This window comes from Triticum aestivum, chromosome 7D (genome assembly GCF_018294505.1).
Source record: "Triticum aestivum cultivar Chinese Spring chromosome 7D, IWGSC CS RefSeq v2.1, whole genome shotgun sequence".
Lineage (NCBI taxonomy): Eukaryota > Viridiplantae > Streptophyta > Magnoliopsida > Poales > Poaceae > Triticum > Triticum aestivum.
Window position 1 is genome coordinate 493,712,968 of NC_057814.1, and position 4,032 is coordinate 493,716,999.

At 49.2% G+C, this 4,032-nt stretch overlaps 1 pseudogene; it reads right to left on the minus strand.

Annotated features, from left to right (window-relative positions):
• LOC123164789 (G-type lectin S-receptor-like serine/threonine-protein kinase At2g19130) lies at window positions 1-2,753 on the minus strand (annotated as a pseudogene).
• Between the last annotated feature and the right edge of the window lie 1,279 nt (window positions 2,754-4,032).

The window sequence follows — 4,032 nt, forward strand, 5'->3', positions numbered from 1 at the left end:
CAAACGAGAACCATAAAATTTGCTGAAGCAAATAAAAGTAGCAATACAAATAGTTAGATTACTACATCGAAGTGACATCAGAGCATTATGTTGTTATAGCCGCAAGCAGTCTCGGCATCGGAGGAATATCAAGCTCCATTAGACCCTCAAGAACTCTGACCACTTCACCCATTGTTGGCCGGTCCAACTCATTAGCCTGGATACACCAACATGCTACGTTGCAAACCCTTTCAACCTCATCCAAGCTGAAGTCACCATATAATTCTGGATCTACCAAGCTCTGCACATCTCCCTCATGAAGCTTGCTGATGGCTCGCACAGGGAAAAAAACGACATGGTTGTTGCTGCTAGTGTTCACAACAGACGCATTCCTTCTTCCCGATATGATTTCCATCAGTACCATGCCAAAGCTGTAAACATCCACTTTTGATGTAATAGCAACACCGCTAAGCCACTCTGGGGCAAGATACCCTGTAGTTCCCCTGAATGTAGTTAGAACCCGGCTAAAATCCCTTCCTATGACCGATGCCAACCCAAAGTCTGCAATTTTAGGGACAAACGATTCATCGAGAAGTACATTTTCTGGCTTGATATCGCAGTGTATGATGCATTCGCGGCAACTCTGATGCAGGTAGGACAGTCCTCTAGCAACTCCGATGGCTATCTGATATCTGGTGCTCCAGTTGAGGACTGTACCATTGCTCTGGAACAGATGGGAATCAAGAGAACCATTGCACATGTGTTCATATACAAGTAGCCTCTTATCACCATGACAACAGAAACCAACCAATTTGACCAGGTTGATGTGCTGGATCAGTCCAAGTGCACTTACCTCTGCCCTGAATTGCTTCTCACCCTGACGGGCACCTTCAAGCCTTTTGACTGCTACACTAGTCAGGTCACTTAGAACTCCCTTAAATACAGTCCCAAAACCTCCTGCTCCTAGCTTCAGTGAGAAATTCTTTGTAGCACAGCCCAAATCGGCGTATCTAAAGGCAACAACTCCAACACTACCTTGATTGGTGGCCTGTGATGGCACACCACACCAGTTGAATCTGTTCCGCAAGATCACTAGTAGCAGCATGAGCATCAGCAACCCAGAACTGATAACGCTTGTAGCAATAACAACTCCAGCTGCTGGTTTTCTTTTATCTCTTGTTGAACTCAGAACATCTCCGGCGGCAAGGCGAATATACAGAGTATATTCAGAGCTGATCTCGATGCCATCATCCTTGTTTACACTGAACAACTCCCCATGCCAAACAGAGCATTTGCTATCTTGGTAGGAGTAAGCAGAGCAGGAGCAGTTGCTGAGACAGGCCACTTCACATTCGCTCCGAGTTGCAGGAGCATGCTGTAAACTCCGGGGACCATATGGCAATGTCACACGAACCATGGGGTGGAACACGTCTGTGGAACTGCTGTTGCCATTGCAATCCAGCTGAGTGTTTCTGGAGCACCCTCCTGTCCGATCACCGAGCTCCCAATCCCAAGACGACGTCCTGGAGAAGCTCTCCATGCACTCGCATGGCGGGTGTGAGTTGCCGGTACAGATGGTGAACGGTCCACATGTGGCGTATGGGATGCAGGGATCGGCGGGCTCGACGTAGATGCTATGCCAGGCCTGGTTGTCCTGCGACCACACGTTCAGCCTGGTCTGACCAAACACGTCGACGAAGAGGAACGAAGATATCTCATCTGGGGAGGTGTACATGTAGTACTCCTCCTGCTTGTTGTTGACGTATTCCGGGACGACCATGCTGGTCTGTGGGCTCATGTGCAGCAGCTTCCTGAGTGCTGGGATCTGCATCGACGAGTGGTCGTCAGGCGACCACCACCAGTACACTTCGGAAGGGTAGCCTCGACGCCTGGCCGTCACCATCCTGGTGCCATTGGTTACCAGCCCCACGCTGAAGGAGCCGAGGCCCGGGTCGATCCGGCTCTTCCACGAGATACTGACACGGTTCAGGCCTGTGACCTTGTTCCAGCCAATCTTGGCGTTTGGGAGCAGGATGTCGGTTGGGTTATCGAAGCTCTCCCACAGCACCTCACTTGACAGGCTTTCTATGACGTGGTTTCCACTGCCCAAGAGGATGGCCCTCGTGTTGCTGGTGTTGGTTCTAGTATTGGAGATGTTGGTGTTGGTCTAGTATTGGTGATGTTGGTGGACCAGACGGCGGATTGTGTGGCGTTGTTGAAGACGACAAGGTTGCCATCTTCTGAAATTTGAAGTTGTGTTGCTCTCCGATCGGATCCGGCGATTGGCCTCTCCCGGTTGCCGACCCAGATGGGAGTGATGACATGGATCTTGTTGAACCATATGGCAAGGTACCAACCGGGAGAGGTAGATGAATTACTACTGATGTTGCCGGCGCCGGGCTGGAAGAAGCCAAGCGCGAACTTGCCGTTGCTAGAAACGAGCTTGTCGCTGACAGCAAATGGCTGGCCTGGCGCGAGAGTATCATCTTCTGTGGCTATGCTAGGAGGAATAGTGTGCATGGATAGGAGGAGGAGGAGGCCGAGGGACATGTGGAGGGTAGCCATGGCTGCTCGGCACGCATGTCTGCTTGCCCTGCCTCGGCTCTGCTATTTAACGAAGGAGGCTTAGGAGGATAGAGGAGGAGATAGGTTGAAGACAACGAGAGGGAAGACAATGCAAACCAATAGGCGACGACGACGCTGCTTGCATGCGGGCTCAAGTTCGTCCAGTTGCTGATCAGGACAAATAGTGCAGACCTTTTCTTTGACAAATAGTGCCGACTTGGCGAGACCTAGGACCCAGGACATGCAATAAAGCATGGGTCCTGGGTGTTCACACTGGCCAACCATTCTAGTAAAACCTTTTTCCTGGGATAAATAATCTAGAAGCAACGTTAACACATATTTTCTTCGTTACAGAGCTCATATATGATCGTATTTTGTACACGCAAAATTTTGTGTAACCTTTTTCAGCATTCTGTACATTTATGCATTTCAAATAATTTTCTTAAATGCAAACCAAAGAATCAAAACCCAAGTAGAATGTGGCTACCACTGGGGGAAGAACCTGAACCACTTGTTGTAGAGACTTTTTACGGTATGTCATACTACTGGAAATAGCGGGTAGTATATAATTGATCCAATGCTCAAAATTGATCCCTGATTAATATTTTTGGTATTCTAAACATTAACAGTTTAGGGTGTCATTGCGTCTCCCGCCGAACCACTGACCGCAGGCGAATGTCTTATTTCTTCACGAAGATTAATTATGGAGATACTATCAAGTATCAACCTATCATCTCAGTATCATTATACATGCCTTATTTGTTATGCCCATATATACTTGTTTCTTTTTCTTTTCGAAAATAAACTAGATAGAGCAGAGCATGTTTATTTCATGCATTTAGCCATTAGTCTATCTAACTGAGAATAATCATTTCATGCTTGAGACTGGTACGGTTGTTACTTGTTAAGTATATCTTGATGGTTAAAGCAGCTAGATATATAAGTGTAACAATTGATCTCGCATAGATCACTTCTGTTGTGTTAAGGCCTGTGTTGTTAGAAAGAGTGTCTTAAACTGTGATAGCAGTACCTTGGTTATATTGAATGCGGGCCAATTCCTTATCATGTTGCTGAATGCTGATTGATTCGAGACTGAACTGTGCCTAGGTCCTAGCCACTTGACAAATTGTACGGGTGCATGCATGCACTCGGTGCTGTAGCATGCAATAGAAGAGCATCTATAGATACCATCCCGTACGTCTGCACTCTAGCTTGACCAGTCCCAGGACTTGCAATGAAGCGTCGTCCCGCCCTTCGAAAGGGCCAACTGACCAATTCCCTCGTGCCGTTCCCGCAAGCGCCCGGGCGGAACCCTAGTTCGCCGCCGCCGACACCCCTTTCTCGCCTTCCTCCTCCCTCGCCGCCGCCAGGGGACGTCGCCGGGCAAAGCCCACGCATGCGTCGGCGGCGGGGCTCCTCCCCTCTCGCGAGGCTCCTGGGCGGCGTGGGACGGCTGGCCCTCGCGGCGGCGCTCGGCTCGGCGGCAGC